Source organism: Cyanistes caeruleus, chromosome 3, assembly GCF_971803275.1.
Source record: "Cyanistes caeruleus chromosome 3, bCyaCae1.hap1.1, whole genome shotgun sequence".
NCBI classification, from domain to species: domain Eukaryota; kingdom Metazoa; phylum Chordata; class Aves; order Passeriformes; family Paridae; genus Cyanistes; species Cyanistes caeruleus.
In genome coordinates, this window is record NC_141703.1 from 104,579,522 (window position 1) to 104,595,555 (window position 16,034).

At 37.2% G+C, this 16,034-nt stretch overlaps 1 protein-coding gene across 17 annotated transcripts in view; it reads left to right on the plus strand.

Moving 5' to 3' along the window:
* Positions 1-16,034, plus strand: part of ROBO2 (roundabout guidance receptor 2) — a 1,015,778-nt gene that overhangs the window by 349,574 nt on the left and 650,170 nt on the right. The gene's annotated exons all lie outside the window — the stretch shown is intronic.

The following is a 16,034-nucleotide window of genomic DNA, read 5'->3' on the forward strand; positions in this document are numbered from 1 at the left end:
ATAATTTCCAGGTTGCTGATCACTGGCATGCCAGTGTCCAAATATTCTGGGTCATAACTGCAATCACACTTACCAGAGAATTTGGCAAATACTTTCACCTTCTGTTTGAATACTTGTTTGAGGACATAATTTTCCAAGTATTTAAATTCTTTGTAGCATCAATAATATCTCAAATATCAATGTGTAGAGGTCATTAGATAGAAAAACAGTGATTTGAGGTGTCCCTAGAGTGGATGGGTGTTACAACCCAAATGGTAGATAAGAGATGCTTTTCCTGAGAAATCATGAAATTTTAATACAAATGCTTTGTTACACTGCTGTGTATAAAATTCATGTTAATACAAGAGTGAGAAGGGAGGATTTGATCTGTTATGAATTCAGTGAAAATTACTTGGTTGTGGAAGTTTACTGAGACCTCCCATAGCCAAAAAATTGGAACTTAGTGTGGTTTAACCTGCCTTTCATCTTTGTACAAAGAGAAATTATTCTCAGAATTGTGTAGTTTTAGATTAAGTTTTGAGCATATGCTTTATCTTTTTTGTGAGCTATTTTAAAAATTTATAACAGAACAGTATAAATGCAGCTAAGCATTCAGCAACTTGTACTAGAGAACTTACTTAGTCTTTCAAAACTTGAAATGAAAGCATGAGTTGAAGAGGAGAAATCATGTGGTGGCTTTCCCATGAGAAGGGTGAAGGGACACCTTCAGCTACAAAGGGAAAGAAACCAAGGTCCCTTTTGGGAGGGGAGGAGGTGATGTGGAATGTCTTTTTTTTAAAAAGGAGATATAAACTAAGGGTTAAAATTCTTAACTAAAGGAACTTTATCCTAGACATAGTGGAGTAAGTTTTTCCTTACGGTTTTAGAACGTGAGTTGGCATTTGGTTTAGTCCTGTTGCTGTTGTCCTTGGAAGTCTTCTCTGGTCCTATTAATTTCATCTGCTGAAAGAGTATTTATTTGCTTATTTAAACTGAGTATGCCTAATAGCTGTTCTTGTTAGAAAGCTGGAACTCACTGAATATCAGATTTTCCATGGCTCTCTAAGAAGAAAGTCTAATCTGTCTAATGACCATTGTTATATTTTGGAACAAAAATTTTGTAAAAAGCAGAAGCAGACATGTTAAACAGATTTTTTTGGGGATGATGGATTTTTAGGGTAAAGTATTAAGTAATTTTATGGTGCATTTAGAAATGTGAATATTATGCCATGTATAGATTACTGATTTCCCACCCCTCTCCATCTGAGCTGTGCAGATTAAAACTGCCTGTATAATAGCACACTTCAAAGATCCATGTCCAAAGTAAGCTCCCATGGAATTCAGTGCTAAAGGCTCAGACTTAAATTTGTAAAGAATTAGCTTTTGTTGCTATGGGAACATATACTTCATTTATTCCCGAAAGAAAAAAATATACAAATTTATGATAAAAAATAACACTATTAGTCCACTTGGTGGGGCAGGAGGCACTAGAAATAACTATGTAATCTGGGCATATAATATTTCCCTGTTGTATACAGCATGAGAACACTAAAAAAAAAGTCTCCTTGTCAGTTTATTGCTCCATCATAACCCTTTTTTTCTATAAGTTCACATTTGTTTGCATTGTAAAATTACAAACTGCATATAAACAAGTAGTTCAGTCATTATTTGCCTTTATAAGGAATCACTGAGGTCATCTATTAATTCTCACACAATTATCTTTATTTCTTTGCCACTTGTAAGGTTTTGTAGGAAGCCTAGATCTCAACAAAGTATTGCTCAGGTAACCAGGACTAAAGGAGAGAAATTTGTTGAATTTTTTCCTAGACCCTATCAATATGAGCATGAAAGTGAATTCTGCTGTGTTCACTTCTGTGTTTGTCTCTTTTCTTAAGAGGGTTTTGCTGACAGTGGTGGCAAATGTCTCACAATTAGACATTTTTTTGTCCTTGGAGTGTGGCATAACTGTGGAGAGATTTTTCCCTTCTCTTGGCTGCAGCTTTTCTTTCTCTTGGCTTCTGTCTTCCCAATTTTTTTGAAAATTTCTATTGTTTTGTGGGTAGCCTCAGCTCGAAAATGTATATATCTAGTATTAAAAATACTCTTGCTTTTTAACCTGAAAAAATTCTAAAAATAAATTAAATTCTCTTTTTACGTCAAGTTAATGACGCTTTATTTTCCATATGATTTTGGATTTTATGACCACCATTCCTTCCTCTGTGTGACACAGAGCTTGTGTGAATTTATTTGCAAATGCAGGGGATGCATATTTACACTGCTTTTCATAGGCAGCATTTGTGCTGTTTCACGCAGATATTTATTACTTTGTTTCTCTAAAACTTGATTTGATATTCAGGTTCAAGTGGATATACAAATGTAAAGAGAAAAACAATTGAAACTGCAACTATCTTGGGATCCCCCAGTGAATTCCTTCAGAGATGCACTTTTTGCAATATTTTGATGCAAAAATTCTCTCAGACAATATCTTGGCTGCTTCAGGCATGATGTTATTAGTTCTGAGGAAATTCACCTTTTAGGAAATCTCCAAAAATATCTGCGCCTGCCAGGGTATATGTATAAAAAGAGAGATCAAGAAACAGCAAAATCAGTAAGAAATGCAGGCAGAAATTAATATAAAAGTGGGAAGATACAGAGGCTAAGTGATGTCTCAGTTCATGCCTGCAATGGAAAGGCAGTATGAGCAAAATGCTTTTCATCTTTTAGGAATCTCAAGCATGATCTTCCCTTCTGCTTTTGCTATAAGCAGTTAACGTTGCTTTCATTGAAATGCTGCCATTATCATTTAATCATCAAGTCTGTAAAGTGCTGTGCCCACTCAGCACAGAGATCATTCCTTGGCCTAGAGACAAACCATTTAAGCAGTGGCAATGTTTCATTCTTTCAAATAAAATCCTTTTCCAAGAAATGAACTGGTGAAGTGTTTCAGTTAAGAAATATTCCCACAGCATTTTATTTGGCTGTGGGTTGTACGGAAACGACCCCAAAATGTCTGATGTTTCTCTAAGTGACACTAATGCGTTCCACCTCTGTTGTCTCTCCGAAAGTTCACCTACTGAACCGCTGTGCTCAGGTCACACGCAACCCCTCGCAGAGGGGGGAAAGCTGAGTTTAGTATTCTGCACTGAGATATGTCTAAATTGCATTTTGTGAGCATTATGTCAACTGAATATACATAATGGCAATTGAAAGCATGCGGGAATGACTTTTTGAGAAACCTGTAAACAAACTCTGTCATCTCTGTGGAAGAGAGATGAACATCTGCTATTTCTCTTCCATTTGCAATCCAGGATACAATGCTGTGTAAAAGCGTTTTAGTTCACAGTAGAGGCTTCCTCCTGGAAACCAAACCCCTCCCCATTCCCTCAATACTTTACTTTGCAAAGCAGTATTAGAGCACAGACTGGGCTCCTTTCAGGGTTCCCAGAAGGTCCACAGGGCCAGACTAGAGCTTATCATAGTAAAATTCTCTTATGATGCTCACTTTGGGGCGTCAATTCTTTGTCCCCTGAATTCTTCCTGCTGACAACCCTGCTTGCTTTTGTAGGCACACCTCATGTCATCTGAGATCTACCCTACCTTTCATCCCCCCAGTCACTCTGTATACCTTTTGTACCTAATTTTTAAGGGGTTTACGTTTACCTCCTTTTTGATGTACTTAAAGGAAACCTTTGTTCTTTTAATAAGTGAGATGGGGGAGTGTTGCCTAAACTTAAGTAGATTTTTTCACTTTGAAAGCTCATTTTTGTCTGATATCCAGTAGATAGCTTTAGTAAACCTTGCTTTATTTATTCATCTCAACAGGAAAAATATTCAAGAGTTAGAGATCTATCTAGGTATTTGAAAACAGAATGATTGCTTATCATTTTGGAAAAGTATTAGTGATGGAGAACTTTACAATTGAGAAAGTGAAATGGCTTCTAAGGTCTGGCCTGATTCAAAGGGCTAAATGACTTCCTCTCACAAAGTCATCTTTAATAGTGCATTTTTAATTAGCCTCTCATGTCCATGTATGTATAAAAAAAAAAAAAAAAAAAAAAGGTAGTGGTTTCTGTATGCTGTTCTTCACAACTTTGAAACTTGAATGCCTGTGTTAATTTGCATTTATACATGGACTACTGAGTGAAGAGTGTTCCTGGCATTGCTTCTGGGATGCTCATAAAACATGAAGGAAGCTTCATTCTAAACCAATAAAACGGTTTCATGAAATCTGTGCTTCACAACTTCACTCAGATGTCTGCATTAGCCAGGAAGAAATCTTTTTATGCCTAGTAATTGGTTATGTATAGACTATTTTCATTTCTTCAGAAAGATAAATTGTCTTCAGGTAGAAGTGTTTCACCAGCAGGAACAAGCAGAACCAATAATTGCCTTTTTGAGGTACCTTATTACTCCTCTCTTATGTTCCCTGATGTCCTCAAAAGCACCACAAGCTGTGGCAAACACTTTTCCCCCTAGGAGCTGGCATTTGTCTACATCACAGTTCATTTCATAAAAGATTTGGCAGCAGTATTTAGCATTTATTTGTGTCTTGGCAACTCCAAGGGATCGTGTAGAGAAGAAGACAATGGATAAGGAAAGAGTTGCAGGTAGCTGTGTTGGAAAGGCAAGTTCAGGTCCATGTCTGTACCTAATCTGTGTATGGACATGAGCCTCATCTTCTGTAATTCAGATTGGAGAACTGTCCCCAGCAGGCTATAGGCTATGATCTGCCTTTTCTCATGGATGGCAATATATAAATAAAAATAAACTTACTGACTCTTTGTCTCTAGCAACAATTGCAAGTCCTGTTGGTTTCATTTGGTTTGGGTTGTACAGGTATTTTGGGTTTTTCCTCTGAGTCCACTGACTACTAGTTGGAGTCTGGACAGCTGGGGAGGTTCAGGAGTTTCTCATGCACCCAAGACATTTCTAGAACTTAATGAAGATAATGATCAAGGGAGTTGAAGAAATCATAATTATTATACTTTCAGTTAATACATTATAAAATTAATTAAGCAAGGATTCGTCTTTTTTATAATGCAAGAGAGAATGTGTGATAAGCAACAACACAAAGCCATGGGTGTAGAATTAAGTTGACTATATCAATCAGGTTTTTTTATTCAGAGGTCACTAAATCTGAGCAATTTTTTTTTTTATGTTCAAAATGTTTGTCTTCAGTTTTCCTCATGCACCCAAGAACAACATTCCCTGCCAAGCTTCTAAAGATAAAATATCCTTGATTTTACGTATGCTTTTCTCGTAATAACAAATAATCTCAGTACTGAGCCAGAACTTCAGATGGCTTAAATAAACATAGACTTCAATAAAACTGCGTTGATTTACGTTTTTTTCCTTTTTTTTTTTTTTTTTTTTGCTATTAGATGTTTATATAGAACAAGCCAAGAAAAAATACTGGCCTACAGAAATTCAACACATTACCAAGTTACCAATATGTCAGAGTATTTCTTTGGAGCAGATTTCTCTGATTAGCAATAGGATCTAATTAATTTTGCAGCTTTAATTTGTGGTAAATAAAGTGAAAATGACCACTTAGTATAAAACTTCTTAAAACCGTTTTCTGTGATTAACACATCAAAGACAAGTCATGCAATGACAAGATTTTTGCTCAAATCCTGGTGTTTGTGTGTGTGTATATATAAGGGATATGTCAATACAATCTAAAATTTTATTTATAGTTTGAATTCATAGTCTGTCTTTTGTGTTTTGCTCCTTGCACGTCATGCATGGTCTTTTACAGTCAAAAAATATGGAAATACCTTATGAAAGGGTGGGTTGGTGTCCCTGAGAAAGAGAAAATCACTATCATAGAAGGATATTAAACAGTATCAAAATGAATGGGACCTTAGTATTCTGAATGTGCCACACAGGAAGAGAAATGTAAGGATTTGAATTCTCTCACTGGCTTCTTCAGGAGCATGAGATCACATGTCCATGCTCCAAGTGTAGCTACAAAGGGCAGTGCAGTACATGCATAACCTTTCATGATGCAATTTATGTTTCACTTAATTCATGCTTTAATTGTAATTTACCATTCTGACACTTTTTAGCTACCTCAATTTTGTTTATGCTTTTTCTTTTTTTCTTTTTCAAATTTTCCCTTGCTTAGAAACGGAAGCGTTAATGCAAGTAATTAGTTGTTTCCAAAGTGCTACTTTAAATAAAGTATAAGTGATAAAGAAAAAAATTACAACATCCCCTGGATATATGGAGTGCTAGTAATGATTGTGGGAAGCTGATGTGACTAAAGATGTGGTGAAAGGTAGAAATTGATAAAAGAAATAAAACCTTACACAGTGGCATCCTTATTTATGGACCAAAACAGTTGAATTAATGCCTAATTAATCTATTTCTTTAAAAAATCAATTTGTTTTTAATTTTGGAGAGAAGCAGTGTCTTGCAACAAAGATTAGATATTAGTTAGAGTTTGCATTATTTATTCATCGTGATGATTAAGGGGGAAATATTGCTTTTTAAAATTTCTTCACTGTATCTTACTTTCCCAGGTAATTTCATAACCAGTTCAAACCTCTGCATGTAAAATTATTTCCTTGTGTTTTCACCCCAGAAATTCTGTTCTGCTTCATGTAGGAATGCTCAGGTTCTTAGGAAAGGAGGCTCTTTCCCTTTGCCTCCCTGCCACCACAAAACAATTACATTTAGGGAAGAACAGATATTCTGAGAGTCCTGTAATTATGGAACCTGGAGTCTGGCTGGGTCAGTCAGATTAACATGCCTAAACAACCTCACTGGTCATAAGTGGTCATTAGTTTGGTTTTCCTTCTTATCTGAAAGACAGAGCCTCCTATAGCACAGTGCCCTCTGCTATCAAACCCTGTGTTTAGTCTAAGTTTTGTCCTGTATCTTTGTGGTCTAAATAGAAGTTTGTTTTATGAATCAATTTTGAATCATCTTAAAATGGCACTAATTACATAACTATTACTAATGTTTTCTTTCTTTTGTATAGTGAAGTCTATAGCAAAGAATGTTGGCAGACTTCAGATATTTCCTGTTTAAAAAGATCTCTGTGCAAAAGAAGTTGATCAGTTTTAATTCTTGCTTACATTAAACAGACAATATGTTAGAGCTGACTTCAAAACTAATTCAAAATAGTAATAATTGTAGATTTCGGTTGTCTGGGTAGTGTCATCCAGTTGAGATCAAATGTTTTCTATTAAGAATTGTGGGTTAATAAATGTGGTATTTCTCTGAAAACGAGTTGGAGATTTTTTTCTGTTTCCTTTCATTTTCCTTATGTCTGAGATTCAGGCTGAATGCATGTCACTTCATTTTTTTCCTGCTGCTGCTACTTTGCTCTTCCAGATGGGGAACTCTACAACTTATACAAACTTAGTTTGTGGAGGGATTGTAAATATGCTGGACTACACTGACCTTTTCAGTAGACTGTCCCTTGATTGGTAGCCAGTCCACCTCTCCCCCACAGGTTAATGAAGCTGTAAATAGGGAGAACTGAAATGGCAAGCCAATCAAAAAGGTCAGAGTAGTATAGCACACCACTACAGCTGACAAAATATATGAGGCATTAAAATTTGGATACTTCATTCCTAGTGACAAAGACTGTAATGAGAGCAGAAAAGAAGGCTCCGTGAATCCCTTCACATCACAGGGAATGTAATGTGGATGGGAAACGATGCGAGCCTGCCATAGCTCCAACTCCAGGATGAATGTTTTAAATCTCTCCATATATTTCAGGCACCATATATTAGCCAAGCTAGGTTAGAGCCCATGTTCCTTGCTGAAGGAGTACATTCTTCAACGTTCTTGCTATTTGTATGCACAAAATGTGCAAATATATGACTTCATACTAATATAATTTTTCAGAGGAGGGTGTAGAGTGGGAAGGCTACGAAAGAGACAGGAATAGAAGGTTACTCAGGCTTTATTAGAGTGTATGAACATGAGAGAGTCAGAGCAGACTCAGTCATATGGAATAACTAAATATGCTCCTTCCTACTGTGTTGGTACAGTATCATATTTCTCCAATTACATTCATAAGTTTTAAACTAATAAAAATCTAGTAAAACACAGAAGGATACTGCATGTAACTACTGCTTAGCTGAATGGCTTGTTGTAGTTAAATTTAAACCATTTTTCAAAAAACACACTCAAATTTTGTCTCTGTGAGTTAGCACACAACAGCGAAGTCAGCAGAGACAATGGTCATTGAAAAATTTCTTTTAATCCCCAAACAATTTTCTGAATATTGCAGTTATTTATTCTTATCTGATGTAGAGACATCTCGTCCTGGCGTGTTAGCCAAGAACAGTATTCCCCAAGAACTGCATTCCCCTTGTTTTTAAACATTTCCCTGTCATGCTGGCAACCCATATCACTTCAGGAGCATAAAATATTAAGTGTATTTCCCAAGTAGTTTAAAGCACATTGATACAAAATTCATGCTCCCTGGTGTAAATTAAGTGTAGCTGGTGAAAGCACCTTGTTAAAAGGATATGAGTGGTTACTCTGCCCATGGATTTTAATTCAGCTTTGAGTTTGTGGAACTCCCTCTCTTCTACAAAGAGTGGCAGGGTATTTGCTCACAGGGGAGGAACTTACAGTAGCTTGGCCCAGTCCTGGGGCTGATTTACGGTAGATAAATTGCTCTGTTCTTGCAGTGTAAGCTTGTAGAGTTAAATGTGGCTTTGACAAATGGGTTGGTTTCTCTGGACTCAGAAGGAGCCTCCAACCACAGCCTGGAGGACCCCTCTACTCCACTGGATTTCCAGGCTGGCGGGATGAGTTACAGGGACCTATGCCAAGAGGTGCCTTCTGCTGCATTTTATCACTGACTCTAATCCAGCTGTCTGAAACACTGCCAAGCTAATTAGCTGTTTCAGTGCCTGTTATATCAGGAGCCCAAATAAGCCCAGAGAGGTCACGTTTTGAACGGGAGCGAAGCCTTTTCATTCAGCTCTCTGTTTATGCAGGCCCAAGATGACTCCCATATGGGATAAATCCCAATTATTTAAACTTGTCCTGATATATTTTAGAATGTTCACCAATTAGCAGCATTAAGTTATGAACTTCTTTAGGTGAGGATGCCAGTGGAGACAAAGACCCCTTGTTTTTGTTAAGATTGCCTAATCTTAGTTTGACTCGGCTAATACAGGAAAACCACAGAAAAGATCTACAGAAACTGTATCACAACATTATTAATCTAGAGAATTTATTACTGCCCAAACTCACTATTATAAACCCAATCTCTGTCCTAATGCATCCCTTACTTTCAAATCCCAAGTGCAACCACTGAGGTTAAGAGCAGGCAGGAAAGAAAAATAATATTATGATGATAAATACAAGGGAAAAGAACAGGGAAAATAAATATTATCATTGGTGAATAGCTGCTTTCTCAGTTATGTAAGCTGAACCTAAATAGCAATGCAGCTGGCTCACACACATGAGACTGTACATAATGGAATTAAAATGTCTGTCAATACTTCCATAATATCTACCTTAAATACCTGCAAGAATGAAAACCACACCATATTTTTAGCACTTTCAGTTCATGAAGTTAGATCTTGACTATGAGAGCCAAGTCCATTTCTTCAGCTGCTTCAAATTAGCTTTCTTTTGCTGGTGTACTTTGTGTAATTCAACTATTTCACAAAATTGCCAAGGAAGAGCAGTTGAGCTGTTCCCTGTGTCCTGTAGATGAAGCAAAGAAACCACAGAGAATAATGACATTTATGGATTTATGCATTGCCAGGGGTCTCATTTAATGACTTACATTATTTCAGGAGCACACTACTGAAGAATGAGTACAAAAGAAAATCAGAATATATTCTGTTTAGTTTGGGTCTGGGCCTTTTAACCCAACCCAGGTATTTTATTTGTTATCTCTTAGAATGATAGTGTAAGTGATAATTTAACTTTGGGTATTGTCTCTGTAACACCTACATAAACTCCATGTGACAATAAACCCAGCGATGGAGCAAAGCTTAAAGGGACATCAGACAGGTGTGGTGATGAAAGTAATCCAAAATGCTGACTGAAAGAATGAAAAATGTGCACTCATTTGTGATATTTTTGATATTTTTCTCTTTTTGCTGAGAATTCCATGGATCACTTAAAAACTTTACAAGAGTAAACCTATATTTGGCTAATAAAGATTTTTTTCAGTGCATGGATAGGTGGACAGACTTGGTGAGAACAGAAAACTGGGACTTCCTAAAATTTTTCTCTGTGTGTCTGTGATTTGAGGCAGAGATTAATAACAAGAAACGAAATGACAGGAAACTTTGAGCCACAAATCTTCCAAAAATCTAGTTTTTACATTTTTTCATAAATACTTAATTTGTGTGGTTTTTATTTTGATCAATTCATCCTATTGAAATATTAAAACTTTAAAAGCAGTCTTTATGACTTGTTTCCTACCAGTATTCTGACTTATTGCAGCCTCCCCCAACATGCTGGACACCCTTCTTTGGATGAATCCAAACACATCTGGCTTTCTGGGATGTAAGCTCACATTCATGAGTAATGTGGAGCTTCTTGTCAGCAAACACCCCAGGTCTTTTTCCTCAGGGCTTCTCTACCCAAACTGTTTTTGTCCTTGGGATAGTCCTGTACCAGGGGAAGTGTTGGAGTCTGAGGTACAGAGTGTATGCCCTTGTTTCTAATACTTAGTTCTAGGATTCAAAGAAACACTGAATTTCATATAATATGAAATTCATGAGCATGTTTTCATGGTGATACATGAAAGCAAATGTTAAAGTTAGATAGGAAAAGTGAAAGTGTGTAGATTAGAAAGTTTCTTAAATCACTGGGTGAAAAAGTAATTTAGAGAACAGGAGACAAGATGGAGGATTTAGGGTGTTTTCTCTTGTCCTTTCTTCTTCATGTTCTTCTCCTAGGGGTTTTTGGGTAGTAGTAAGTGATTGGGTAAAAAATGCCGCAGTGCAGCACACAGGTGTTGGGTCATTGGGTCAGTAAGAAAAATAATTTAGTTGGCATCTGTTAATTGGGTAAATGGACATATAAAAGACCTTGAAGAGGATCTTTGTTAGCCATTTTGCACCTTTCTATCATAGTGCACATAGCTCCTTGTACCTTGTAATGCTGATAAGAAAAAACAACTGAGACCAAACAAGAGAAAATAGCCTCCCTCTTGTCAATCTTCAGTTCAAAGGGAAAAAGAACCTAATCCAAAAGTCCTTAACGAGACAGCAAAGCACATTGCACTTGGCCCTCATGAGGTTCCTTGGGCACCCACTTCTAGAGCTTCTCCATGTCCCTCTGGATGGCATCTCATCCCTGCCATGTCAACTGTGTTGCTCAGCTTCACAGTGCCTGAAAACTTGCTGAGAGCTCTTCACCCCATCTCTATGGCACTGACAAACACACTAAAGAGTACTGGTCCCAGTTTGGGCCTCCGAGGGTCACCAATTGTTACCCATCTCCATCTAGACATTGAGCCAATCATCACTATCTTCTGGATGCAACAATCCCAACAATTCAGTTCCACTGCACCAAACAGTTTACCCATTGAATCCCTGTCCCTGGAATGTAGATGTTGAGGAGGACTCTGCCAAAGGCTTTCTAGAAGTACAGATATAGGACATTCATAGCTCTTCCTCTGTCCACTGAGGCAGGAATCAAAGAAACCCACTGGATTGGTCAGGTGCAACTTGCCCTTGATAAAAAGCATCCTGTTAAACTGTCTTTAATCCCTTCCTTATCCTCCATGTGCCTCAGCACAGCTTGTAACAGGATCTGTTCCACAATCTTGGGCATAGAGGTGAGGCTGAGAAAACAGTATTTGCCAGGGTCTTCTTTTTTAACCCTTTTTTAAAATGGGTGCAACATTTTCATTTTTCTAATCAATGGGGACTTCCTCTGAATGGTATTTTTAAAATGGATGGTTGACAGTGAAGATTGAGGGGAAAAAAATAGTTGAATAACTCAGTCTTGTCCTCCTCTATATTTACCAGTTTGCCTGACTTCCTCATCCCCAGGGTACACATTCTCTGACCTTCCCTTTCTGGCTTACACACTCATAGAAGCCCTTTCTATCACTATTTGCATCTTTTGCCAAATTCAGCTCCATCCATACTTTCCTGATCCCATTCTTACACAACTGGGCTGTGCCCCTAAACTGTTCCTATGGTGTTCCTGTGCAATTCCTTTTTGCCCTTTAGTTTCTCCAGCAGGTTTTGACTCATCTATGCCAGTCTCATCTTCCTTGCCTGATTTCTTACACCAGGGAATTGAGAGCTCTTGAACTCTGTGAAAGATGCCTTAAAGTTTTTTCTATCTCTGTTCTGCTCTGTAGTCCCTGAAGGATGTTTCCCAGGGGATCACACTGTCTAACTCCTTGAAGAGCTGGAAGTTTCCTTTCCTGAAATTCAGAGTCCTGACTTTAGTTTTTGCCTGACCCTTAGAACTGCAAACTCCAGTTGCTTAAACACAATATGCACTAGGGTCTATTATTGGCTCTGGATAACTGAAAGTGCTGCTTGGATGCTCTGTAAGAAAGAGAATCAGAAATCCTGATCTAGGAATTGTTTTTGCTCAACCTGTAGCTGCTGACATGCTCCAACCTTCCTGTGCTTCTGTTGTTAAATGCCCAGTGCTTGTTTCCTATCTGTGTGTGCTTGATTGGAAATGAGGGAGTTTCTTCTAAGTCTGGAATTCTCTGCATATTTTTCTAAATCTTGAGTAAGCCTAAGGTGTACTCTCTAACTTTGTGAATAAATGGGTTTTTTGTTGTTTTGTTTTGTTTTAATTATATGCCCACAATTAAAGAGTTTTATAAGATAAGAAAAGAATCTACAACTGAACACAAGTTTGACATCATTCTCCACACTGATATGCAAGGCAGAGCCTTGTACCCAGCTCAGAAATTAGAGGAGGTGCTAAGAAAAATGTAGTTGAATGTCAAAGTTTTTGTCTGTATAGCAAAACAGGTAAAGTGACTACAAAACCTGCAAATTAACAAAAGAATAGGTAGCTACTCTAAAAAAAATCAGTTGTCATATGCAAGTTAGAAAATACAGCTGAACAAATTATTAGGTATCAGAACTCAGAGGGAACAATTTCTTCCATCCTCAGAGAGGGATTGCTGCTTCACTCAGGCATAGTATTACAGAAGATTATCACCACAGCTAGTCAAACTAGACTGAGTCATTCTACCTTTTCAGGGAAAAAGAAGATAAATCAGAGCACTGTGAGCATTCCTGAAGCCATGTAAGCACAAGCATGGTTTGTAGCACAACCACAGAAAAAGTATAACATTTCAAAAACACAAGGCCATGAGGTGAAACTTAACTCTTGCATCTCTGCTACCACAGAAAACAGCACCCTGCGAATCACTGCAGGCTTCGCCGAGATTCTCCTCCAATCTACCTGAGGAAAATTAACCTTTTCCTTAGGGTTCTCACAATGTTCTGTGCAGCTTGTGGATGAGAACTCAGTGAGCTTGCAAAAATTCATAGTATTTCTATTTCTGACTGACCGGCAGAACAGCAGAACATCACTGAATTGGACAGGGGTTCTACAACCTCTGTTACCTGTATCTTTTATTTTCAGTCTTTCAGTGATTTTCCTTTTACTGAGCCCAAGCTACATCTCATGATCTAGTAAGAGGAAATACTTCTGTTTGCCATTGCTGATATGCAAGTATGGATATTAATACCTTGAGTATGTGTTGAGAACATCACTGCTTCTACAGGCACCAGTAATGGTCTGCTGCAGCAAACATTCATATAATTAGTGTGCATCTCTTCTGTACCATCTGTGGTTACTAAAAGGCAGCCCTTCATTTCAGCTTTTGCAAGAGATGCAAGCACTGATCTGTTTGAAGGTTTGACCACAAGATTAAAATTTGACTTTGTACAAAAGAAACAGCTCCCCCCATCGCTTTCATTTGAAATGTTCTAAAACTAGAGTTTAGAGAAGTACTTTATAATTTAATTAATGAAGATTCTGAATGACTTCATTGGTCTAATGCAATTAATGACAATACTGGCAAAAGTAATTTATAACAGAACTTTAGGGAGCAAAAGAACATCATTGTAGTTAGAAGTTATCTGCTCATATGTCTAAATACTTGTACAACTTCATTGTAAAAAAGGTACTGACAAATAGAAACATTAAATTAAAAATTGTCTTAATAAATGACACAGAAGCCTAACAGATGTCAGCTAATGATCATGATAAATTCTTAATATAATAGTAAATTCTTAATATAATTCTCTTAATGATAAACTTGATATAGTGAGATAGGGAGCTGTTTTGTAAGAGTAGCTTCCATAGTTTCATTAACCAGAGTATCCAAGTAGAGATGTTGTGTTTTAAATAGCTCACCAGGTGTATTTGCTATGACCAGCAGGTAAAGTACTATCTTCTTGTCACATGAGCTTTCTAGTAGATTTAAGTTCTGATCCTCTGGGACAATTTGGTTACCAAAAGACCTTTACTCAAGGAACTTTTAGAATTATTCTGGAGTGGCTTTTTTGTTTTTGTTTTTGTTTGGTTTGTTTGGTTGGTTTTTTTGGTTTTTTTGTTGTGGTATAAAAAATGTTTTCCTAGCTACTCTGTAAATTCTGGATGGAATTGCTTGATCCATGAGAAGACAGTGAAACCCCAGATTCTGGCAGTTTGGGGGCTGGTTAGAACCTTCTCATATACTCAAAGAACCTGTGTCACCAACAGTGGTTATTAATGGCTCATACTTGGACTGTCATCACCCTTAGTCTTTGGAGGAACAATTTGTACTGTATCGGCACCAAGCAATGAGACAAAGAAATATCTTCTTCTGTAGAACTGCAAGTGAAATGCAGAACTTGTTTTGGTGCAGGTTTATATATTTATCATCAGCATATGATAACGTTGTTAAGAAAGGAATTGCACAAGTTGGAATGCAAGTGCGTAACGTTGTACGGGATAATTTCCTTGTACGTATAAAAATGAGTACAAAGTTCATCCTGAACTCATCATGGTTGACAAGTTGGTGTTCTCACTAGACACCCACGTGGAGGTAGCTGAACAGGTCACAAGTACATTGCTGTATTTTAAAGGCAATACATGTCAGTCTGCTTGCTTCCATGTCTTATTTTAAAATAAATAATAAATACATTGCTTTAGTTCCTGACAGTCTAAGAATCCAAACATGTTCAGTCAGTTGACAGACTCTTAAACTAATGCTCCATATTATTATCCATTCCCAGCAACTTATTATTATAGAGGAACCACAGATTAAAAACAAGTGCCTGGCTCACAATAACCACCAAGGACATTGTACTTGTGTCCAACTCCAAATGTTAAAGCTGAAGGTGCTCCATATATTTTTTATAACTTTCCAGGTTGCAGTGCAGCAGCGTTGTTTCATAAATTACAATATAATCCATCCATTTACTGGATTCAGCATGAGAAAAGCTGTGTGTCTTGTCCACCTGTGTTGTAGTGTTATGCTCAATGCTCTTACCTTACTCCTCTGTCCTATGGGTAGATAGATGTTGTTGGTTTTTTTTCTAATTCCACAAGAGCCTATGTCTTAATTAAGAGATATTGTGTGTGTAAGTCCATCAGTATGTTCTCCCCAAGTTCAGATAAAAAAAATAAAACAGTAAAAGAAATAGCAAAAATACAAAACACATGCAGTTAAAGATCTTAGATTTGATTATAGCTCTTCAGTAATATTTCTGAGGAAAAAATGGAAAATTGAGAGTCCTTATTGTCTTCTGCAACTGTAAGTAAAAAGTCCTTTTGCTGTCTTATGGTCTAATATAAAATGTCTTCTGTTTTAAACCTACTTACTAAGTTCAATGTGAGTTGTTTCTGTATTAGCTATTTATGATAGAGTAATAAAATTACTTTTAGCCTCACAATCTTCAAGGTCTGGCTTGAGCATAGAGCATGACATTGCTCAATCCACCATATTCCTGGATCCACCTGTTACCAAAGTCCTGAATGAGATTGAGTCATTGTCCTCAACCATCAGTTTATCTGCAACCTTTTTGCTAATTATATAAGCAGAGTACCTGAAAATCGCCCTTTACTGCTGTGCCCTTGTAACA